Below are 25,783 nucleotides of genomic sequence, written 5' to 3'. Positions count from 1 at the left end.
CTCAAGGACCGACGGATAACATGTCTCGAACTGGCTCGAAAGAAGGACCTTTCTGTGAGAACGTTGAACACTATCATTCATGAACACCTCCAGTTTCGGAAAGCCGGGCCTCATCACCAAAGGAGTCCTCCTCCTACAGGACAATGCACGCCCGCATACCGCCCATCTCACGACACGCACCTTACAGGAACTTCGCTGGGAGTTGCTGCCACATCCCCCTTACAGTCCAGATCTCGCCCCCAACAATTTCCATCTCTTCAGGCCTCTGAAGGCTTTCCTTGGGGGCCGCCACTTCAGCTGCGACGACGGGGTCAAGAATGCGGTCCGATCATGGCTGCTACGTGCCGGAAAGGATTTCTACGCTGTTTGCATCCAAGCACTCGTGAAACGCCGGGACGCCGAAGTGCACTAGTGCAGCTGGAGATGACGTTGAAAAATAAAACTAATTTCTCGCCTGTAAGTTCATTTTACTTTTGCGAAAAATGAAAAGTCCCGGTTTGACCTGAACACCCCTCGTACTATAGGTACAATTGCATCTACCAAAGTATTCGTTTCTACGCAGAAAACTGTTGGTTCCCTGTGCTTCCGCGATGCTGGGTGAGGACACCTTCTTTCATGTCTTTTAACTCATGAACGCTCCCGCTTATCAAAATGCTCTCCAGGATATAAATAGTAGATGCATAGTTGCATCATTCCGCCAAAGTGTGAGTTTCTAGGTAGAAAACTGTCGGTTCCTTGTGCTGGCGCGATTGCCAAAATTTTTACTCTTCGTGGACAAGGCCAACAACTTTCATGGTTCGGCTCGCAAAAGTCTCCGTTTATCAAAATGCTCTCCGGGATATACATTCTATAAGTACAGTTGCATCATTCTACCAAAGTATTATTTTCTACGTAGAAAACTGTTGGTTCATTGTGCTTGCGCGATGGTGGGTGAGGACACCTTCTTTCATGTCTTTTAACTCATGAAGGCTTCCGCTTATCAAAATGCTCTCCAGGATATAAATAGTAGGTGCATAGTTGCATCATTTCACCAAGTATGCGTTTCTAGGCGCAATACATCGGTTCAATTACATTCAAAATCAGGTCGTCCAACCCACATTTCCATGCGAGACACAGATAGGAATACCAGACCGCTCCATCATCGCACGTCCAACCTATTCAACGTATTCCAGCATGACGCATTGCGAAATAAATTTAAAAACGCAAAAAAAAAAGATCTGAATCTATAACTCTACCACTGCAATTTCAATTCCGAAACTACATTCAGGATGCGCCCTCCCGCATCGTTTCGATTGCACAATGATTGCACTTCAACGTGCAACGACCGTATGGCGACACCAGGCGACAAGGCGCAGGTGCGTCCGTTCCCAGTCCTGGACGGAGCATCGCCGGACAGCTTGAGCACGGCCTTTGAAGGGGGTACATTCCCTTCCGTATGGGACTCCCCAGGGACATCTGCCCAAGATGGGGACATGGATGATCGATTTGGGAACATTATGGGACAAAATCTTCTGTCTGGGGAGCTCACGGTCACTACACGTGCAACTCCTAAAGGGTTGCCCCTTCGCTTTAACGCTCAGGACCATTAAGAACATCATAGGAAAGAAGCGACCAAGACACTCTTCTACAGTGCAACAAATATTACCTGATTCTATGGGTTACATGATGCTGCAAAGAAAATATGGCCCGTGTAGCTCCTGGCGAATCATCCGACAGCCGCCTTTTGTGATAAACACATTTTGCTGTAACAGCTATACTCCGATGTTCGAAGTGGGATTTGGCAGCTCCTATGTTACGGATTGTGCAGAGCGATTGATATTGCCTTTAGGACAGTAGATGTATAATTATTCAGCTATCTATTCTATCTATTCAGATATCTATTCAGATATCTATTCAGCTCAATATCAACTACAGTAGCGCCTCTTTTCTCAAAGTTCAGCTGGGATAATTCAAATTCTCGGGAATTAGTTTGATAAAAGCGCTCAGAAGTCATGACAAAATCTCCCAAGACATAAAGAGCGTTCACCCTATAGTGTTCAGACAAGTAGATTTCTTAACACAATTTGTTTCTCGTTAGGTGAAACACCCTGTATATTGTGGGTGGATGGTTTACAGCAATCAAAGGAAATCATAACGAGAAATCTCAGAGATACAGATTGGTGCACCGCACACTGTAAGACCGGTCGCGGATAAAGGACGGATAAGAGGCGCATATTTTGCTGTTGTTGTTAATTGTCTGCCAACCTTATCCGCCACACCACCGAAACGTTAAGAACAACAAAAAGAACGCAATAACAAGACAAAGAAAACAAGCTTCCCGCACGTGTTCACTGAAAGAAAAGTGGACGTATTTCTTTGTTTTGTTTGTTGAGTGCCTCGCGAAACAGTGTGGCGGATAGAATCGTGGCGATTACCAATGTTCCGAAGTTCGCAGCTGTGTCATTGCTGCACGTTGCATCACGTCGTGCAACGGTCGGCGTCTTGGTGGTGGATGGTTAGACGGACGCCGCTTTCATTTCAGAAGCAGTTTGTCGGTTTCTTTCCTTGGCTGTGATATCGCTGGCGTTGTAGAAGATCGGTGTCTAGACTGATGGGCAGTATGAACGCATCGTTGAGATCGTACAACTTTCGCAAGAAACAACAACGTTGTCAGTTTAACTTTGTCAGCCGGGCCTCCGTGCACAGTTGGTATCCGCCGGTCGGCCATGAAAATGCCGGTAAGCAACAGGCTGCGCATTGTGTACCTTTCGAGCACGTTTACAAAATATTGTCCATACTTGCAGCACAACCACCTCTCGTAGTTGCCTCAGACGAAGAAAATGATGTTCTGCACGACTCTACGTAACTCACCTTTCTGTGATTGCGCGTTTCTACGTCCTGTTGCTACACGTCCTCCAACTACACTGGGGGGAACACAGTGATCTGAATATTTCGGGTAAGGACATTTCGAATTGTTCTTAGAAGCCAGTGTTGGTTTAGTGGGACAGCTTAAAGGTAAGCCGTTATGAACTCGTGTCTATGCCGCGCTATTTAATTCTCCATAATAAATTGGAAAGAGAGGCACATGAACACGATAAAAAACGACACTTGAATGGAGAAGAGTGTGAGCATGTGGATGTGTCTCACAAATTATTCGGTTAATTGTAGAAATGCTTAAACGTCTGCACTGATATTTTTTCTTTTTTTTACAAACCTGGGTGGAAAGAGACTCCTATGCAGAGTATACATGCGTCTTATTGGGATCGCGATTAATGTGGATTCACTTGCGAACTTGCATTGCAATGCAGGAGAAACAGTTTTGTCTTGTCTTCATATTTTGGCGACTTCATGGGCGCAAACTTAATCCCTTACCATCCTAAGTGCGTACAGCAGCGTTCATAACTGCACTCTTATTTTAGTTCTGTTGATTATAATCTACTGAGAGGCATTCTACCAAAGTGAGAATGGACAGATATCATACTCAGATTACGTTTATCGTAGTGACCCTGGTCCCTCAAGCTCAATTGAATTAGTTTTGATGTATTGAAGTACCTCATCCACTACAGTGCCCTTCAAGTTCATCAGATATTGGTGCTCCTGGTACAGTACTGTTATCTGCTCTAAAACTGATTTGTTGTATTAGGAAGGGAACAGCATGTTGAGGCACGAAATTGTTTAGCTTAATTTAGTTGCTGTTGTATCCAATTTGCCATCTGGGCAATGCATTTTGATTGAAGCATAAAACAAAAAGAATAATGTTCTTCTGCATTGCACATGTCTTCAACAAGATCGCCTGCAACAGCCACGCTCGCATTGCTCTAACATAGTTCTTTTTGTGAAATCCAGTAGCTTAAGAACTGTCTTGTCAGAAATACACCCGCAGGCCTGATAGATACCGAAGTAGTGGTGCTGTACATGATGTTTGTGTGTTGTGTGCCAATAAAGATTGAATTCGCTTTCCACACAGGTGTGTGAAGTGTGGTGATTGGAAACATAGCATATCTAGTTGAAGTAGCGCATACCGGTTGAAGCGAATAAAACGCGCAACGCATAACAGTGGAGGCGCATAGAGCACGCGGCGTGTAACGTGAAGGCGCATAGAAGCCGGGGCGGTTAACCCCTGTGGCGGATATATCCGGCCTCAGAGTAAGCGCTATAAATTTGCAAACAATAGCGCTTATTTATCCACCATCGGGTTTAGAGCGTACACTCTAAGACCGGTTGCGGATAAAGGACAGATAAGAGGCGCATATTTTGCTGCTGTTGTTAATTGTCTGCCAGCCTTATCCGCCACACCACCGAAACGTTAACAACAAAAAGAACGCAATAACAAGAAAAAGAAAACAAGCTTCCCGCACGTGCTCACTGAAAGAAAAGTGGACGTATTTCTTTAGAGTGCAGTTAACAGACGTCGGCTTTCCCTCCAACTAAGGCATGTGGCCTTAAGGCACGTTTGCATGGAAGGTTCAATGTCCCAGTCTACATTGTTGAATGCACTGGGTTTTACAGCAGCAGGATACCTAACGTCACGCACAGGAGTAATAGGCATAGTGGCAGCACACGTTCTTTCTCTGTTTGCTGTCTGTCAGTAAAGCATTCTCTATCGAAACTGTGGCAACGGTTTCGCCCCCAAGAGCGTTCGAGGACAGAATTCCCATTTTCCCATAATGATGCCTGTAATAATGTGAAACAGAAGCCATCGTGAGCAAACTTAATGGAACCTTTAGTCAAAAGCTTCGCTGTAGGTCAAACTGTGCAACTGACAGATAATGTACGACGAGAAAGTTAAAAGAGAGAAAGTGCTCCGGAATCTTTCATTCAATTTTAATTAGGAAAACGACAATGACAAAAAACGACACAAGCTGTACAGATTGTAATACCATGCATTGCAGCTCGCAATCGTACAAAGAAAATGGAGCTACCGAAGAAGAATTACGATGCATTATTCACGTGACGGTGGAGATGGCTTCTAAAGCTGCCTTTCGTACAAAAAGCTGTTGAACAGAGGCCACACTTGTAAGGACGCTCGCCTGTATGTTGCATCATGTGCTCCACCAGACGACCATAGCTCGAGAAGGAGCGAGAACAAATCACACAACGAGTGTCTCCACGGTGAACAGCCATGTGCCGGTTCAGTGACGTCGTGGCGTTGAACGCCTTGCCACAGATACTGCACGCATGTCGTTTGATGTTGCTGTGTGTATTCATGTGGTTTAACATTGTTCGTTTTCGCGTGAACGACCTTGAGCAGAGCTGACACTTGTGAGGCTTCTCTCCTGTGTGACGACGTAAGTGCCTAACTAAGTTGCTCTTGTCTGAAAAGCCTTTCTTGCAGATGTCACATGTAAACGGCTTGGATCCTGTGTGCGTCATTTCATGTTTACGCAGGTTGGACATCAACCTCGAAGCATAAGGGCAGACGGAACACTCGAAGACCCCATTTCGTCTTGATATTGGCTGCACAGTTCCTGGACCAGAATTACAAAGTAACTACACGTTACTATGTGATTGGTCACATACAGTTCACGTTAGACACATCAGTGAGACCTTTCTAGAAATACACAGTAAAATACACAAAGACGGGGTAAAGGAGCGCAGGCTTGTGTGGGGTTTCAGTGGAATTCCGCAACTTAAAGTGCTAAAGTTATATTGCTAAGTAGTAAGGTTATAAGTATAAAATTATATAGAAATAATGTACAGTGAATAAACGAGCAGTGTATCCCCATTGGCTGTAGAAACTTGTTGCTTTCTTGTGCCTTCAATAAAATATTTTCAATCAATCTAAATCCCCGTTAATTCGTTCGATTAACTCTGAGTTCTTCTTGAGCCGCAATTGATGACCTACTTACAGGAATCGCTTAAGATGGAATTAAGAACAGAACTGTTAATGATTCGTCTGAAACCTATCTAAGTGTACAAAATCGAGCGTTTTAACCTTCTGCAATCATTTGCTTGCTTAGACTTCAGACACAGATTATACAAACTATACGAGGAGGCAAAAAACACGCAGAAACTTAGCTAAAATAAGTTACTCCATAAAGGTGAAATGTGACCTCTGCTGAGCAGATGTGACAGCTGAAAGCAGTAATTATTCCACTCAAATGTCTATGCTATCAAGATATCACAGTCACTGAATATCATTATAGGGGTAGTCATGTTTCCAGTCAGGGATAAAATACAGCGGAAAAAGCCACTTGATTCTTCTAGTTGGAATTGTAGTTCCGTCATTCGCAGGATTCTCGAAAACTTGAGAAGTCCAGGGAGTACATGCAAAATGAAATGATATGCAATGAAGTACAACACGTTCATTAGCAGTCTTTGGACGAATATATCCGTAAATTCGATGGTACAAGTACCCTTGCATAAGGAGAAGAAAATGAAAGCATTAGGTGATCGAATAAGGAACAAACAAGCACAAATGCCTTGAACATAAACACTGAGAAGATAGCAGCCGACATCCTCCCGATTTCTCCCGGACATGATACGATATTCAACCCAGATACCCGGCACTATGAAGGCACACACTCTTAGAAATGAACTTCACCGCATAGCTCACTCCTAGCCAACCATAACCTCGAATGATATCGTTATCTGCCCTGATTTGTGGAAAATGAGAGGTCTACGCCTTTTTTGTGACAATTATGAACAGCATAAGTGTCAGAAAAAGGCGTACGCCTCCCGTTTCCAACAAATCAGGGCAGAAAACGATATCATTCGAGGTTATAGTTGGCTAGGAGCGTGCTATGCGGTGAAGTTCATTTTTAAGAGTGTAGCCGACCATCATCCCGAATGACAACGTTCTCGCCCCTGATTTGTTGAAAACGGGAGGTGGAGCCTATTCTGTGCCGTGCATAATGCCACGAAATAGGCTCCGCCTCCCGTTTTCAACAAATCAGGGGCGAGAACGTTCTCATTCGGGATGATGGTTGGCTATGAGCGTGCTATATGGTGAATATCATTTTTAAGAATGCACCGTTAATCGATACGGAGCATAATGAGAAACGACAACAAATGAAGCCTGCTGCGCTCATGCTTGTCAAGATGGGCATATTCGCAACTCGAAGTAGAACTTCATTCATAACAGGACATTCACCGAGCAGTTGTTTGACACTTTGTTGGCGGGCATCCTCTGAAACACAAAACACAACAATGAGCACGACGCACTAGATGGGGTTACATTGTCTATCGGTGATACACAACCTGGAATTCTGTGAGTCAACGAATGTATGTGGAACATGCAGAAATGACGCCCGTAACATAAACTAGAACACATATTTCGTAACACTCTGCAGACAGCATGCCACGAAAGCATACATTTTTTACACTTTCATGCAGATATACGATTGTCCTTCTTTAATTGAGAGGTGCTGTGGTGAGAGGCATCCGACGTAACTGGGATAGTGTGCGTTGTGAGTAGTTGTAGCGCCCTTGGTGGCAAGGCTAGAAAGGAAGGACGAAGAATAAATGAGCGCGCCCCAGTTGATTCCTGGCAGCCGCTCAGCACGGACTCTTGTTCTGTCCCGCTAGTTCTACAAATTTGGTGACCCGAACTCAGCGCACCTCATGAGCGAACCTCAGACCCCCCAGAAATCTCACGGAGACGGAGTTAGCCCTCACGATGGAGGTCCCGGCACGACATCGTCCAATCCAGCTCCGACAATTTCCACGACTACGACTCTACGACTCCCGTCGATTTGGATCAAGAATCCAAAGACCTGGTTTCGACAAGTCGAAGCGCTCTTCCAGGCCCGCCGCATCCAGAACCAGATGACGAAGTACTGTGAAGTGCTGCCGCTTATCCCCCCGGAGCTCATCGACGACATTGATGACGTTCTTTCGTCGATACGGCCTGACAACGCGTATGATACGTTGAAATCTGCCATTGTCTCGCGCACGACGGTTTCGGAGCGAGCGAGGATACAGCAGCTCCTTACGACTGAGGAGCTTGGTGACCGCCGTCCGTCGCAGCTTCTGCATCGGATGAGATAGCTCCTGGGAGATCGATCAGACGACCACTCCGCGATCCTCCTCGAGCTCTTCCTCAACCGACTTCCGCAAGATGTCGGTTGAGGATGAGTCGGTCCGCACGACTCATCTTGGCTGGGAACGACGATGTTGCCTTAGACCGTTTGGCCGACCTCGCTGACCTCTGCTGCTCTTCAGGATCCGCTGTCGGCGCTGTGCTACAGCAGTGTACATCCGACATATGGCACCCAGTGGCGTACTTCTCCCAACGGCTTAACAATGCCCAGACCAGATACAGCGTTTTCGGCCGGGAGCTTCTCGCAATATATGCAGCAGTCCACCACTTCCGTCACTTCCTCGAAGGCCGGACCTTTCACATCTTAAAGGACCACAAGCCCGTTGCATTTGTGTTCCGGAACAACCGAAATGACTATCTGCCACGAGAAACTCGGCACCTCGCCTACATTTCGGAGTTCACAACCGATATCCAACATGTCCATGGTGTCGATAACAGCGGCGCGGATGCTTTATCTAGAATCGATAACATCTCCGCACCTTGCCCGATAAGCCTTGAGGACATCGCCGCGGCCCAACTGGATGATTTCGAGGTCCGCGAGCTCCAAGCTGCCGCTCAGACATCGCTTACTCTTCGTCTTGTCCCCATACCGTCGACGACAATGTCTGTGCTTTGTGACACAACCACAGGCACAAACCGTCCATTTATTCCTGTCGCACTCCGCAGGAAGATCTTCGACGCTGCCCATAATCTGGCCCACCCTGGTGTCCGCGCTTCTCAGAAGCTTCTCACGGCACGATACGTTTGGCCAGGCATCCATAAAGACGTACAGCGATGGGTGAGAACTTGCGTCTCCTGTCAGCTCTCGAAAGTTGGGCGACACACGAAAACCCAGCTGCACACCTTCCTTCCGCCGCGAGCCCGATTCGACCACGTCCATGTCGATATAGTCGGCCCACTACCCACATCCCACGGTTACAAGTACATCCTGACTTGTGTGGATCGGTATACAAGGTGGCCCGAGGCTGTTTCCCTAGCAGATATCTCAGCCCAAACCGTCGCCGAAGCCTTCGTGACCACATGGGTAGCACGGTTCGGCTGTCCATCCACTGTCACAACGGACCGGGGTCCACAGTTCCGTTGTGCCCTCTTCTCAGCCCTCACCAGCCTCCTCGGAGCGCACCATATCCAGACAACCGCCTACCACCCAGCGGCGAATGGTTTGGTTGAGCGCCTGCACCGCCAGTTGAAAGTAGCCCTCACTGCGCAACCCTCCCGATTACGCTGGGCCCAACATCTTCCTTTTGCGTTGCTCGGCATGCGCGTCGCTGTCAAGCAGGACCTCCGGTGCGCACCAGCCGAGCTCGTCTATGGTTCCCCTCTACGCCTTCCTGGAGACTTCCTCACCCCAAGCGCCGATCAACCGCACCCGTCCCCCAGTGACTACGTTCGGGACCTAAAGGAGTTATTCCGACACGTCACTCCCGTCCCACCTCGCATGCCCACACGTCGCACAGTCTCCGTTAGCCAGGACCTAAGCACGGCGACGCATGTTTTCGTCAGAAACGACCGTGCGAAGCCCTCGCTGACGCCGTCTTACTCCGGTCCCTATCCCGTCCTATCCCGGACACCCAAGACTGTGCGTATCGAGATCAACGGCAAGTCGGACACCGTCGCCCTCGATCGAGTCAAGCTCGCCTACATAGCACCCTGCCTCCTGTCGTCCACTCCTCTTACACTCGACAGCTCCTCTCCACATCAGGGCACACCAACCAAACGTGTCACTTGGGCTTTAGATACGTCGACCGTTCCTTTTAAGTACGGTCTGGGGGGGGGGGAGCCCTGTAGCGCCCTTGGTGGCAAGGCTAGAAAGGAAGGACGAAGAATAAATGAGCGCGCCCCAGTTGATTCCTGGCAGCCGCTCAGCACGGACTCTTGTTCTGTCCCGCTAGTTCTACATAGTCACGATGCCTTCCTCTGCAGCTAGTCAGTACCTTCTCTAGTCCTTGCAGCATCCGATATCATCTGGTGGCGCTCGAGAGTCTGACAACCCTCTCCCCCGCTCCGCTAGTTACTTGTCACCCGGCACCACTCGAAGTAGAACTTCATTCATAACAGGACATTCACCGAGCAGTTGTTTGACACTTTGTTGGCGGGCATCCTCTGAAACACAAAACACAACAATGAGCACGACGCATTAGGTGGGATTACACTGTCTAGCGCGATAAACAACCTAAAATTCTGTGAGTCAACGAATGTATGTGGAACATGCAGAAATGATGCCCGAAACATAAACTGGAACACATATTTCTTAAACTCCGCAGAGAGCATGCCACCAAAGCATACTTTTTTACACTTTCATGCAAATATACAACGATTGTCCTTGTTTAATTGAGAGGTGCTGCTGGAGCAGGTGTTGAACAGGACAAGCACCTACGTACACGGTACACCTCCATTTCTTTTGTGGTGGCCATGAACAGTGGTCCGTTTCAACATGCATGGGGCGATCTGCTATTTAGCCTCGTAAAAGGAACAGTTAGGGGTGGATCCAGGATTTTTCTGAGGTGGTCCAGCCATGGACAGCATGCTAGATACGCGATCTATGGCCGATTAGATCCGATATCATCTGGTGGCGCTCGAGAGCCACTTCATATTCAAATTCCCCCAAAGCAACAAATGAAGCACATAATCCAAGCGAGAAATCACTGATCATCCCGTTGTAGTGAACAACACAAACTAGCAATATCCCTGCACAAACAAGGCCCTTATAATGTTGACCCTTTGTGAGCAGCACTGCTACGTGAGCAAGCATTGGTGACTTCGTTTCCTAGCCACAGTATATGTACGGAGAATACAATACAATTTGATAATTCCATTATTCGTTGTTTTACGTGACGGGACAACTATCATCGTAAGCTATGCCACCATAGTCGGTGGATGGATTAATTCTCTACATCTGACGGGTGATTCACGTATACGTCTAAATCTCAGCACACCATATTTAAGTTCCATCGCGGAAGACTGCATGCCTAAGCAACTAGTACCGTGCCCCCAAGTCGCTACGTCCTTGCCGAGCTTGAAACGCAACATTGGAATACAATCCATCGTGCACATATCATATGTGCACTCATATGAACGAAAACAGCACGGAATCACATTAGGTAAGTACGGGAACACGCATGACAAAAAGATAACACAAATACGGGAAGACGACACACTTGCGCTCCGAAAACATTCCAGAGGCAAAAGAAGCAACTACACTAACGTTCGACACAAGTAAGTTAGAGACGTCCAGTATATGTGACCACAGCATAACTCACTTCATCAGTAACAGTTGCAACACACACAGTATTCCAACTCGAAAGAAACCAGAAGGAAAATATAGCACATTCCAACGAAAAGCGAGGTCCCGCCACGCACACCATGCGTTCCGCCATCTTGGCCGATGCTGTCGATGTCACTCCGATTCTCTCAGCATGATCAGCGAGGCAGCGAAAACCAAAACTGACTGGTGTACAGATCTCGCCTTGACAACTCCTCGCTGTTTGGTGTAATTTTGCTCCAGATTTGACTGCTACTGGACATGTCTGACTTTTTACATATCGGGCATACCCTGTTTATGAGCTGAAGTATTTGTAAAAGGAAACGGAATGGCACCTCCACAATTGGCATGAAGGAAGACTGGACACAAATCCAGTATTTTTTATATCTCAATCAATCAATCACTCCAGTATACAAAGAAAGACACTTGATTTGTCCACTCCGATTTCGTGGCAGTCATGTGTAAATAATCCATCAGGGCTAACTGCTACGTACGTATGATCTGGTTGAACCTTTAATCCGCTTCTGACACAGGGAATGTTTTCGTGCTTTGTCTGTATTTCTGCAATGTGTTGGTTTCCCACTTGCGGCATCTTCATTTTCGGTTGCCCAATTACAGCATCTGGGAACGCCATTCAAGCAGTCCATATGTGGGGTTTGCAGACTTTGTTCGACAATGTTTTGTGCTGACAAAATGCCGGTGCCGTAGAACAAGATGGAACTACGACGCAGCCCATTGGAGCATCCCAATTAACGCGTCCCGAAGTCATTCGATGGAATTTCAGACTAGGCTGCTGATTCCCGCACCCTTGTCGGCTGTCCACGGACGACTGCTGGTTGCGTGGGATAGTTAAGCGTTAAAGGGTCTCTGACCAGAAGCTGGAGAGACTTTTCCGCAGTGGCTACCGATAGAATACACAAAAGCAACTTCACATACGAAAATGCATGTTTCAACACCTCGTAGTTTTTGTAAACTCGAATTTTGAACATCGCGGTTCACGCCGACGCTGGCACACCTAGCGTCGAACCAAGAAAGCGTACGCATTTATAGACAACGCATCTGGTCATCCCACTGGGATGACGTCAATCGCCCATGCAATCAGCGCGCAGAATGCCCTCACGTGATCGAGCACTACAACAGCAACTTTCAGCAAGAACCAACATTTTTACACCGATATACTGTTGTCACAATGTCTGGAAATAAAAAGTATGTATATACTTCGAAATCTGCGACCTGTTTTATAACTGCGATAATCCAATTAGCGACTTCCGTGGAACTAGCTACGAGGCTACGAGCTACGATGACTTTCGTGATCCAGCGCGCTGTTTCACAGCGTTACTGTAGTGTGTGTATTTCCAAGTTCTCTATTTATATCTTTTGGAACAACGAACAATATATCGAGGTACACAGACTTCATTTGACATGCCTCGGTTGATTTCTGCGCGTTCAACCGCAGCGGCAGGTATGGTTAGCAGCTGATTTTGCCAATCGTATTTGAAGAATGCAGTCTATGAGACGGACCCCTCAGTTTGAATACAAAGAACCTCCGCCTACAGCAGTCCGCAGTGATTTCCTTGAATCTATCTTCCAAGACTGTTGCATCTGGACGTGACGAGGTTAGTGTCTTTAGTATAATTTATACAGTGATTAGATAGTGATTGCTCTCCTTGTGAGAATTACGTTGTGGCATGCAGCTGTTAGGAGACCATTTACGCAACAAATAAAAATAAGGATGAAAGAAAACTGAAGTTTACGCACTAAATCAAAAGATATATACTGTACAATTCCGAGTGTTGTTCAGAATGCAGCCATGCCATTGCAGTAAGCAACATCTACAGTACGTAAAATGAAGATGTGTATTCCGCATCTAGGTGTAACATTTTAATTGTCACAGCAGTGTGCACCAATGTAGTTCATGACTTCTTGGACAAGATGTGGAACCAAATGTTGGAAATACAAGGCAGGGATCAGGTACAAGTTTTCTCCTATTTGTTTTCTTTACAATATGCAGCATACTGCACATAGTAAAGAAGGGCTCTGGATTCTAAACCAACGCAGTTGAAATCCTCAGTTTACCCCAAGCTGTACTATTGTTGTCTAATCTAAGGAAACACCACAGAGGGCAGCTACGATAAAATTGCAGTGCACACACACACACACAAAAAAAAAAGAGAAAGAAAGCCTGGTTTACAGCAACCATGTCTACAGGTGCAATGTGCTGGACCCTCGTTGCAAAAAGGCCCACCAGGGGTGTCACTACAATCCATCCATCCATCCATCCAGCCCCTCAGCTCCTTCAAGACACGCAAAATACAGTAGACGAAGTGTTCACTTGCAGATCAGACACTTATACAAAATTGTCTTGGAAATTCAGGATCTTTTAGCTCTATCTCAAACACTTGCCATTACGGTATGAAATCCATCACTGTAGTACCACCTTACAAGGTTCCACTGCTACGGACCAACTACGGAAATCAGCAGGAACCGTTCCTTTTCCGAACAAATTTTTTCAGCTGATGGGAAATGGCCTTCCTGTGTCCAGTTTCAAAACAGAGTTACACAAACTTGTTTAAGTCTTATTAGGGACAGGACACTCTGTTATGTGCCCAGCGCCAGGCGAGAGAGAAAGAGACTGTAACCGTATACTCAGAATCCAAAGGGTATTCTCAAGTGTATTGAGACGAAAGGGTGCGTCAGTTCATCGGCGTGAGCGGCGTTGTTCGGATTCATCCCTTGTGTACCAAATTATTGTATTGTGTATTGATGTGTAACACCGTTGGGAAGAAATAAACTACAGGATTACCCAACATTAATCAGAAGTGGGATTGTGAACACACCATCGGACGAAGACAACAAGCGATGTAAGCAGACTCCTCGTTGGAATTTAGGCCTAGCTAACAATGGGACTACCGAAGAAGATGCGTCCGCAGTCGGGAGCTCAGCCGCAGGCAGCAGGAGATACATCTGCTTCGAACACTCAAATTTCGCCTTCGGGAGATGGCACAACACCAACTGCCGATACAATTGGTCAGTCTGTGCAAGACCCCGCTGACGATGGTGAACATGAGAGCCGTGAGGCGATCATAGATTCGTCTCTCACCTGCGAAGAAGGCTCCACCGCACCGAATGTGACTTCGACCACCGAGGGCACACAGCAACTCGACTTCCAGGCAATTCTTCAAACCGCAGTTGAGACAGCGGTCAGAGCAGCAATTGCTGGCATATCACCAGCTCTGCAGCAAAACGCAGCACGTCCTCCTCACCACCGTGTCAACGACATGAAGGATCGCGTTCCCGAGTTTCATCCGGATCAGGACAAGGTGTTGACAGCAGAAAGGTGGACGAAACGTATTGACGAACTTGCAGAAACATTTGGCTGGTCAGATCTGGACACAGTTGTGGTGGCTCTTCCAAAACTCAGAGGAAGGGCACGAACGTGGTATGAGGGTGTGTCCGTACGCCGTCGAACTTGGGAGGAATGGAAAGAACTGTTGCACGAGTCATTTCCCTCCACATCAGGCCTTCAGTCGCTCTACAGAGAAATGGTCGCCCGAAGGAAACGTCCAGGGGAGACGTCAGAAGAGTACTTTTACGACAAGGAGACGAAGGCAAGACAGTGCAACCTCTCCGAGCCAGACGTTATCGAACACATCATCACAGGGCTCACCGACATGAAGCTCGTTCAAGCTTTGAGTGTGAGAGACTACCAGAACACCAAGGAACTGTTACGACACATCAAGAAGATAGAGGAAAGAGTCCAACTCACCACAGGACAGCCCACAGAAAGGCACCAGAAAGGAAAACCACATGAACAGTCGAAAGAAAACGCTTCAGAAAAGTCGCAGGTACAGGTGCCCAAGTCAGAGAATCAGAAGGGGCAGCCACGCTGCTTTAACTGTAATAAAAGAGGGCATATAGCTCGTGATTGTCCAGAGCCGTCTCGACGACAACAACAATCACCAGCTGTTAAGGACACAAACTCCAATCGTCAAGCGCGCGACGCAAGTCGGGGATCATCGCAGTTTGTCGTGGCAGAGAATGTCAACCCCTGTGGACCCGACAAGTTAATCAAGGTTGCCAATATCAATGGTGCTCACGAAGTACAGGCTATGCAGGATACAGGCAGCTCTAGTTGCATACTCCAAGCATCAGTAGCCGTGATGTGTGGACTGAACATTCTACCTTGCGACAAGACGCTGTATGGGTTCGGCTCAAACACAGAGCCAACAACACGCGCTATTGGGAAAGCATCGGTGGACTTAACGATTGATGGTGTGACCGCACACGATGTAGAGGTACTGGTTGTTCGCGACTCGGTACAGCCGTTTGAACTCCTGGTGGGCCGAACTTGGACAGAGCTCCCTCACATAGCCTATTGCAAGGTTGGTCAAAATTTCATGCTGGGTTACAGAGACGAAGAACCCTTCCGTGACATCGACATTGTCTCGCCTCCAAGCAAGCAGCATAGAATCACAGTACAGAGGGATATCATCGTGCCCAGTAATACCGTTGTATGGGTAGAAGCAGAGACTGTTGAACGGAAAACACTTGATGCGCTTTACGTGCAAGAGTGTGGACCGGACAGGCTGTTACGTGTAAATGAGGGCGTAGTCCGTATTCCCTTGTTCAACTGTGGACAGGAAGATTTGCTTTATAGGAGCGGACAGGGACTAGGGAAGATCGAAGAGGTCAATTTGTTACGAGAAGCCTCAGAGGAAGGATCTGTGAAGGCTCAATCGTGCCAACAGAAGGCACCAATAGAAATGTCACAGGTGAAGATGGGCAGCGAAATATCAGAACCAGATGCCACACGTCTTCTTGATCTGCTCAACGAATATCGGGAATGCTTCGCCTTTAGACTTGAGGAGCTTGGTTGCACTACGCTGGTGTCGATGGACATTAGTAGTATAGGGGGGACCGCTATAAGAACATCCTTTTTCTAATCCAGTTCTAGGAATTTCTAATCCAACACAAGCCAGTTCTAATCCCTCTGGTTAGTGGCCCCACTTTGATTGACAGGCCCCTTTTTGGCTTGCCCATTCATGCTGATTGGTTTGAGATGACCCCACTTCGATTTACAGGCCCCTTGTTTGGCTCCACCCCATCACGTTGATTGGTTCAAAATGACCCCACTTTGATTGACAGGCCCTCTTTTGGCTCCCCCCACTTCACGCAGATTGGCCCCTCCAAACAGGCCCCCCCTTTTTTGTCGTCTTTGTCTTTAATCTACCTCATCCTTCTTTCATCATCTGGTAGTTTTTGGTTTTTTCCTACTTCCCCCCTTTTTCTTTTTCTTTATTTCTTATTTCTTAATTTTCTTTCTTTATTTATTTATTTCTTTTTCTTACTTCTTTTTCTTTTTCTTTATTTCTTATTTCTTAATTTTCTTTCTTTCTTTATTTATTTCTTATTCCTTTCTATTTCTTTCTTTCTTTCTTTAATTATTCTCTTTTCTTTTTATTTATTTATTATTATTTCTTATTTCTGGAATAGCAAGCCGACGTCCCATTTGGCTGACCTTTCCCCGTTTTTTTTCCCTTTTCGTCTAAGAAACATATCCCCCCCTCCAAACCTACTGATTGCTGATTGATCTATCCACTTCGCGCTGATTGGCTCCTTCTAGGACAGCTGATCAGTAGTAAGTACTGACCACGTTTATCCGGAAACGCACATCTTCGTCTGGACGCCATTAATTAGCAATTAGAGCTAATTGGGACCCCCCACATTAATCAGCACCCTCCAGGGAGCCATCACACTAATTGGGGAATGTCTATCTCGCGTCCAGACCAGTTGTGCATTTCCGGATAATCGTGGTCATAAAAAATAAAAAAATAGGCAGAAAATAAAATAAAAAGATAGAAATAGAGTGGAGAGAAACAATTTATTCGAAAATCAACGATGCCACGGCGAAGAAGCCGCTCCGCAACACCCGAGTGACCAGCGCCCGCCATGTTGGTAGTTTGCACCCAGCAGTTGCAGAGATCGACGACAGGTGGCCACTTAGTTGCAAGGCATCACACCAGATGGCGCCACCATCATAGCTCTAGACGAGAAGGACAGAGAACAAGATACTAGCGGCAGGTAAAAATGACAGCACTGCTAAACAAGTCTAGGCATACGAGAGAAAAGGTCTAACCGCTACTGCTAAAACAGCACGGAGAAAACAGTACACATCGGGGAAAAAGGCTTACAGGGACGATCGCTTAGGCCTAACCTCAACGTCACAACACTATGAAGCTAACACAAGGCGGGAACCACTGGGCACACATCGCTAAACATGCGTCAACACGAACAAAAGGCTTGCTCACCACAAAACAAGTCTAAACATGCGAGAAAAGGCTTAACACGAGCGCGGTCAAATCACTCGTTGGTCACCGCTAAACACGGCAAACATATGAGGAAAGAGGCTTACGGGGGCGATCGCTTAGGCCTAATCCCAACACTACGCAGCTAACACAAGGCGGGAACCACTGGGCACACATCACTAAACATGCGTCAACAGGCTTGGACACCGCAAAACAAGTCTAAACATGCGAGAAAAGGCTTAACACGAGCGCGGTCAAATCACTCGTTGGTCACCGCTAAACACGGCAAACATACGAGAAAAGGAGCGCGTCAAATCACTCACCTTTTCCCCCGCGGCAACTTCCAGGCAGAAACTAAGCGAGCGCGGAGAACACACGTCTGCTCTCTATGAGATCCAGTCAGAAACTGAGCGAGCGCGCGGAGCGCACGTCCGTCTTCCGCGACAGCCCGAGAGAAACTGAGTGAGGCGACGCGCAGCGGCAGCTATGGATGTGCGCGCGCCCTCTGCTCCACCCGTCCGCGCATGCGCGCGCGCGCGCGCGCTGCTAGCTCCCTCTGCGCCGCCCGCGGGTGTTTTCGATTTCGGCTCGCTGCTGCGCGCGCGCGCGCGCTCCTAGCGGCGACGGGTGGCTTTTGAGTTGCGGTTTCACTCTTGCGCGCGCGCGCGTTTATCTCTATAAAGGCAGCGTGCACTGCGCTCGCGTCATCATTCTGACCGATACGTGGAAAACGCCATGTGTGGTTTATTCTCCTGCGCTTCTCGTCGTCGCAAGGAAAAGACAAAAAACGAAGAACTTCGCGAATTTATACGCGGCATCGTGGAGGAAGCCTTTCAAGTCCACCGTCTGGAATGGTTGCAAGCACGTCAAGAAATGTGTCAGGACAAGATGAAGACGCTCGACCGCATCTTAGCGGCGGACAGACTGGCGAAAAAGAAGTCCAACTTTGGCCTGGATAATCTGTATTGGGAACGCAGTTCCGATGTAGAGGACGACGACGAGGATGTGTAAATAAAAGCGATGCATTTCTCTTCGAGTCTCAGTCTCTTCTTTTTCTTCGTGCAACGTGTACGCACGCAACATGTCTTCCCCCGAACCTTTTCGTTTCCGTCATCCCTTTCGCTGTATCTTAAGCGGCCCCTCCATGTGCGGCAAATCTACTTTCGTTGCTAACGTGTTGAGGAACCTGAACGACGTGGTAGACAAGCCTCCATCACAAATATTCTACGTGCAGAAATATGCTTCGCCGAGCATGCAGGACGAATTCGGGGACTCCGTAAAATTTACCAAGGAGCTACCGCGAGAGTGGGACACGTCGCGCGCTACGCTGATTGTCGTCGACGATCACATGACCGACGCCGGTTCCTTGAAGGAGGTAACCGATCTTTTCATTCGGGGTTCTCACCACGCCAACGCATCGATCTTCTTACTCGTTCAAAACATCTTTTTCGACAGTAGCCATTTTAGAACAATATCCTACAACGCCAGTTACGTCGTCCTGTGGCGCACCGTGCGCAGCGTGCACCAGATGGAACATTTCGGCCAACAGCTATTTGGCAGAAAAAGATTGGAGTATTTGCTGGACGCATATAAACAAGCGATGTCGTCGCCCCACGCATATTTACTCGTGGATCTTCACAACTATACGCACGAGGATCACAGGTTGCGTAGCAATATCTTTCCCGGAGAACGTCAATATATCTACGCTCCGAAATGAATCTCCACCCTCACCTCACTTTACTCAAAGTACTCTCCACTCTACCCCCTCCACGCCGTCGCGACGTCTTGAGACGTTCGTCCTCGTCCGACATGAAACACCTCTCCGAAATTTGCCTCAATGTATTGAACGGAAAGGTGGCTCTAGCTCCAGATACGTTCGCGCGTTTGAAGAAGCACAAACGCTTTTTACGACGGCTCGCCTACAAAAATATTCACAAGAATCCGCAACGTTTGAAGCTCTATCTGTCTCAGCAGCGAGGACAGGGCGTTCTTTCGTCGGTGGTTCCTCTCCTGCTTTCCGCCGTGTTGAACCTTTTCGCCAATGGCCAAGAGAATTGAAGTGACCTCCTCCATCGGAAACATTCTTTCCTCGAAGGAGAGTGACGACGTCAAAGTGAAACTCATACTACAAGCACTGTATCGCATACTCAAGCAGTAAAGATTCGACCCCTACGACAATAAAAACAAGGCGTCCGACGCTACAAATGACTTTGACTATTCGCTCCTCTCTCCAGAGGTAGACGAAGAGGAAGCGGAAAGGGTCGTCTCGGAATTAAAGAAGGTTCTTTCCTGGGATCGCGAGGGTTGTGTCTCCGTGTCGGGCAAGCCCATCAGACACTCCTCCGTTTACGAACTCGTCAATTATTTGTTGCAACGTAAGACGGGAAAGAAACCTTCCTGGTTCCCCAAAGTCTCGAAACTATTGCGTCTGATTTCTCTGCCCAAATCTCGCGAGCCTCAACAGCAGCAGCAGGCGTCCATTGCGTGGACGACTTATGGAGGGATATGAGAAACCAGAGGGTGGTTTGGGGGGTGTGGAACGCTATAGAAAAGCGCATCACTTGAGCAAAAAGAAGGCTCTCGCCATTCTCAGAAAGCTGGATGCCTACACGCTCCACTATCCGGTCAGAAGAAAGTTTAATAGGAGACGCATCATCGCGCTCAAGATCAACGACGTGTGGCAAATGGATCTCGCCGATTTTTCAAAATACAAGAGATTCAACGGTGGCTACCGCTACATTCTCGTGGCAATCGATTCCCTCTCCCGCTTTCTGCGCACCCTCCCACTAAAGACGAAGCGCCCCGCCGAAATGAAAAGGGCCATGATAAGACTTTTTCGGGGAGGTAACGTACCTACACGCATCTTTTGCGACAGAGGCGGGGAATTCTACAACAAGACCGTCAAGGAGTATCTCTCACGAAAGAAGGTACATATGTATTCTACCTTCTCTCCAGTAATCAAAGCATCGCAGGCAGAACGCGTCATACGCACTTTACGCGACAGAATATTCCGTTAATTTAGAGTAACGGGAAAATACCACTTCGTTTCCGCGCTTCCCAAGATCGTGCGCGACTACAACACCACCAAACACAGGACTTTGGGCATCAGCCCGTCCGAAGTCACGCCCGAAAATGAATTGGAGCTGTTCAATAAGATAAATGGGAAGCCCGTCGTACCCTCCGTGAAAAAGAAGCTCAAACTGGGGGATAAAGTGAGGGTCCTACTACACAGAAAAGGTTTTCATAAGAGCTCGGAAGGGAGTTGGTCGCCTCAGATTTTCACCGTCTCCCGCCTGAGAGACACCTCGCCTCCCGTCGTACACCTGGAAGATTACCGGGGTAAGGAAGTGGACGGATCTTTCTACCAGGAGGAGGTACTCGTCGTAACTCGAGACGCCAATCAGCCTTGGCCAGTAACGAAAGTGCTGAGAAAGAAGCAACTGAACGGTCAGAGCTTCTCCTTGGTTCGCTGGTTCGGTTACGACAAAGAACACGACAGTTGGCTTCCGAGCAGCGACGTGGTCAAGATTGGGAAATGACGTCAGACATCTACGTCCACCTGCTCTCGAACGCCAGCATGGATAAGTTTCCCTCGAATAAACTCAATGCCTTCACGGTAGCTTTCGATAGTCCGCTTCAGCTCTCGAACCGCTATAAAGTCGGTCTGATGGATCTGAGCATAAGCAACGATTTTTTAAATATCGGGTACGAAAGGCAAGATGCGAAAATCGAGGTTTCTTTCGAGGACACGGTCGAAGCCGGGAGAACTTTTCGTGTCACCTCGGATCTCGAGAGGGATTTGGGAAAAGCCCTTTTTGGAATTTAACGTTTCTTTCGCGTACAATAAATCGCGATACGACTTCGTCTTACCCGTGGACGTGAAAGCCGTGGAATTAGACCCTCGGCTAGCACAGGCGCTCGACGCCTCGCTAGCGTCCCGCGAAGCAGGTCGTGCAGTCAAGCCTCCCAAATTGAGCGAACGCGAAGCCACCTCCATCTTATTGGAGCACGCCACTCGACGCACGCCACTTGCGACGTACGTCGTCGACGACGTACGTCGTCGGTTTCACAAATATGTACCGTAATTCCCCCAAAATAATTCCCGTGTACACGGGACCCCTTTTCCAACGAGGGGGCAGTGTGTTGAGCAACGTATCCAAGTTTATCGTTCCCATCTGGCAGCAAATAAAACCGATCGCCAAGAGAACGTTGAAGCGCTTGGCGCGGAATTTGGCCGATGGCGAAGGAACATCGCGCGCAGTAAAAAAGACGGCCATAGCAACGGGGAGAGACGTGCTGGATTCCATGGAGGGCTCTGGAAACAACAATGGGAAGAAACGCCGCAAACGACAACAAAAGGCGCCGACACACGACGCACCTGCAGATATCTTTGGTACGCCGTGAAGGTCACACATCCGCTGCGCGCGCTCCGTCATGACGTCAACGAAAGGAAAAATACAGACGCCGATCTGTCTAACGAGTGATGTGATGATATTCGAACCCCCTTCCATTCAATACGGCGTGGAAGATACTTCGCACCAACTTTTTTATCCGGTCAACGGGGTAAATAATTCCGTGATCGAGTTTTGTATTCAAAATTTGCAAAGGGCACACTTGGATCTCTACGGCAGTTTCGTGTCTTTGACCGTGCGCATTGTTCGCGACGACGGGGAAGAAATGGACGAGAAAGATGTCGTTTTCCCAATAAACCACCTGTTGAGCGGCATGTTTAAGACGGTCACCGTTTATGCGAACAACAAGCTCGTCAGTTCCAACGAGTTGTCAGTTCCAACGCCTACAGGAGTATTTTGGACGTCGTGCTTCATTCCACGCCCATGGCTCAAGAAACAGTGCACGCGGCTGGACTTTATGTCGAGGACGACGAACATTTAAAGGACGATTACGACGTCTCGTCTCGCGGTCCGAAACAACGTTACGAAGCGACGAAGGGTGGAAAATACTTTAACCTGGTCGGTCAGATCAATACCGACTTGTTTCAACAGCCGCGCCTGATTGTACCTGCCGTCGAAATGCGCGTCGTTTTCCTATTAAACAACAACGAATTTAAACTCGTATCGGTCCCCAAAGACAAGAAAACGTACAATTACAAGGTGGACATAAAAGAAATGACGTTACACTTGAAAAAGGTGACGCTGGCACCTTCCCTATTTTTGGAATACGAGCGGCGGCTTCAGACCACGCCGGCTATCTACGTGTTACGCGGATTGGAAACCAAGGTGCGGAGCTTGAGTGCCGGGAGCTTGGACGCTCACTTTGAAAACGTTTACCCCGAAAGGGTACCTTCCAAATTATGCGTCGCCCTGCTCGCCACGTCCGACTTTCTCGGCGACATCCAATCGAACCCCTACAAATTCCGTCATTACGACCTGTCTCATTCGATGCTCTCCGTGGACGGCCAGCAAGTGCGAGCCGAGTACGACTTTCAGAACGACCTCGTCAAAATTCCCTACTTTAACTTCTTGCAAGAACTGGGAGAGAAACATTTCAAGTATAGCTACGAGCGATTTAAAACGAACGGGTTCCTTCTCTACTTCAACTTGGACGTGGACAAGTGTTCTTCTCCTTCGCATTTGAACGAGTGGCGAAAAGGAAACGTTCGCCTGCAATTACGCTTCGCTAAAGCCCTTCCACACGCGGTCACCGTCCTCTTGATTTCCGAGTGTCCCAAGCTCATGTACGTCGACAAGGACCGTACGGTCACCTTCCCATAAGAAAAGATGTACGAGAGTGACATCTTGGCACTCGTGTCCCTGAACCCCCTCGCTTCCTCCATGCTGAGAGGCATTTGCGCTTCCGACGAAGCCTTCGTTTTACGCAAACCCGGCTATTTAATGATCAATACGGAAGAGCGAAGAAGGCGCGGGCAGCACTGGGTGCTCTACCTGAAAAACTACGACGTGTCTGCCGTGTTTTTCGACAGCTACGGACTTCCCCCCATCGAAGCAAACCTTCGAAAGACTTTACCTGTAGTGGACGAGTATAACGACAAGTGTATTCAATCACCCTTTTCGCCTTACTGCGGGCTTTTTTGTATCTACGTAGCCACGCGCATGTCGAAACGCTACAGCTTGAAAAGTTGTGTATCCATGTTTTCCTGTAACCTCGAAGAGAATGACGAAACAATAAAACGTCTCCTCGTGAGCGAACTCGTTTCGTAAAAAATAGTCTATTTATTCACGACATACACAAGACCCTTGCGAGACGATCTTCCAACGTGCTGACCCGACGCTCGTCGTCGCCGGTCTGCACCGTGACGTCGAGGGATGTGTGGAGAAGCCAGTAGCGACGGACGATAGGTCGGTTGAAACCCGCGTTGATGAGACACGGGTCGACTGTCTCTCCTCGTCTATACTTTTCCAACAGCTCGAGCTTGTAATCTACGAAACGCTTCATTTTCTTTGCAATCTTCCCACTGACGGTGAACAGACGTAAGGGTATCGTCTTGAGAATCGAGCGAAAGTCTCCCTCGCAGCTATCGCCGTGAATATAATCGCGTAATCGCAGCAAGTCCCGATACATTCGCGTTTGCACAAAGGTGGCAAACCTCTGCTCGGGCGTCATCATGACTGAGACGGAATGAGAGTAGACAACCTTTTTTTTATTTCTCGTTACACATGAATTAGGCTCCAGCTTTGGTTTCGTAGCCGGGAAGACAGCCCAAATACGGACGAAGGCTCGAGTCTAACCAATGGCTGGGGTTTCTCGACCAGAGTCCACCGCAACGACAGGTAGTCAGTTGATCGCCGATTCGCAAAAAGAATGTCTTTGGAGGAGGCTTGAAGGTTAGGACCAGGGGTAGATCTCCCGTCAGTAGCCATTCGTAATCTGCAACGAAAGGAGTGTGAGAAACCCGTTTTTTTTTAACTCAAACACACACACACGTACAATCTTCTTCAGTCACAGAGTGACACTGATGGTCCATCTTCTCCATCTTCCTTCAATAGTCGTAGTCCTTCGCAACGTACGTCGAACGGTACCGTCCGACAGCCGAGAAACGGGCGAATCAATCGGTCCGTCCAATGCTTTTGCTCTGAAAAAATGTGAACGATTATAGAACGTATTAAAAAATAACGAGGAAGCGTACCTTTGGACCACAATCCACCCCAATTGGTGCAGAAGAAGCGGGCGCTGCCAATCTCCCGAAATATGTGAGGCGGGAAAAAACCGACTTCACGCGCAGCAAAAGTGTTGTACACTGGAAACGAAACTCTTCAAACATTTCGGCGATGATGACGTCATGGGTATTACTTACGAGGATCTACCAAGCTGATCATGATGGAATGACGATCGACCATTCGCTTCGACATTTATAGTAAAGCTTTGCCTCTCACTCTCTATGACGTCATTGAACGTGTTTGAACATGTTAAGACGTGTTTGAACATGTTCGGACACGGGCGGCGAACCGTCGAAGTCGCCCCTGGACACACTCGTTCCTCTCTCTTCCTCTTTATGACGTCATTGAACGTGTCTGAACATGTTTGGACGTGTTTGAACATGTTGTGACGTCACTGAACATGCCTGAACATGTTTGGACGTGTTTGAACATGTTGTGACGTGTGTAGACACGAACCCCGCAATACGAAAAACGTCACGCAGTACGAATTAGACTGGTGGTTAGTGTGTCGCGCCCAGTGTAGAAGGATCCTGGGTTCGAATCCCACTCTGGGTCTTCTTGTCGTCATGTACAAGTCATCCCAGAGTGTTAGCTAGAAATTAGTGTAATGTTTTATTCAACGTCGATGGTATTATCATTGTCATATGCGACATCGCAAAAAGGCGCGAAAGACGGAAGGCGGGGTGGTCAAAGTACAGACGACACCGTCGCAATGCGAGGAGGAGGAGAGCGGTGTAGCAACTATAAAAGGTGCGCTGGTTCTACGACGATTGACAGGAAGCCCACGAGGGGCATCCATCCACGACACGAGGCGTTTCGTGGAGCAAAATGTAAGTTGACCGTCTCTGCTGTGAGAGTGTATTCTACGTATGACATTGTTTTTCAGGAACCGATAGCCGCTGTCACCGCATGACACTGAACACAGGAACTCATCCCATCCTCTCTCATCATCAATCTCAAGCGTTCCTCAACTGAAGGGAAAAGTGAGCATTGTTTCGTGAGGGGGAATCTCGTACTGATTTTGTTTGACCGCAGTGCCGCGCTGTCTCGTATGTCAGTA

The 25,783-nt window shown here is 47.9% G+C and overlaps 1 long non-coding RNA gene across 1 annotated transcript; it reads right to left on the bottom strand.

Moving 5' to 3' along the window:
• Positions 1–24,355: 24,355 nt before the first annotated feature.
• On the bottom strand, positions 24,356–24,865 carry LOC135399556 (uncharacterized). Its single transcript, XR_010424335.1, has 3 exons — positions 24,693–24,865; positions 24,494–24,638; positions 24,356–24,433 (listed from the first exon to the last, which is right to left on the bottom strand). It is a non-coding gene; the product is annotated as an uncharacterized LOC135399556 (long non-coding RNA).
• Between the last annotated feature and the right edge of the window lie 918 nt (positions 24,866–25,783).

The sequence above is a fragment of the Ornithodoros turicata genome, chromosome 7 (genome assembly GCF_037126465.1).
Source record: "Ornithodoros turicata isolate Travis chromosome 7, ASM3712646v1, whole genome shotgun sequence".
Lineage (NCBI taxonomy): Eukaryota > Metazoa > Arthropoda > Arachnida > Ixodida > Argasidae > Ornithodoros > Ornithodoros turicata.
This window is presented reverse-complemented; position numbering and strand designations above follow the sequence as displayed.